The sequence below is a fragment of the Heteronotia binoei genome, chromosome 1 (assembly GCF_032191835.1).
Source record: "Heteronotia binoei isolate CCM8104 ecotype False Entrance Well chromosome 1, APGP_CSIRO_Hbin_v1, whole genome shotgun sequence".
NCBI lineage: Eukaryota > Metazoa > Chordata > Lepidosauria > Squamata > Gekkonidae > Heteronotia > Heteronotia binoei.
The window spans coordinates 188,189,745-188,190,112 of record NC_083223.1 but is presented as its reverse complement, the minus strand read 5'-3'; positions in this window follow the sequence as shown (position 1 = coordinate 188,190,112).

The following is a 368-nucleotide window of genomic DNA, read 5'->3' as shown; positions in this document are numbered from 1 at the left end:
AATAATGGAAAGTTAGCTAAATTGATAGAGCATTGCAAAGTCATGAATCTATTTTCTCTGTTTACTTTGGGTATCATTAGAAGCTCTAAATATGATAAAGTTGTAGCTTAATAAGGTCTCCTGAAGACCCCCTCCCCATTTTGATAGTTTACCTGAATGGTGCACTATGCAACAAGTGCTGTACAGTCATTAGAACACCTTTTGCAAGAAATTGTTCTGAAGAGCTTTAAATGTATAAGGATTCACTTACATTACCTGTATGAATCATGTCCACATAATGTTATGCATGCGTTTAGTTATTCATTTGGGACCACCTCTCAAAGTGGTCAGGGGGGTTTCCACCTCCTGGCTTTGTCCGAAGCTGTAAG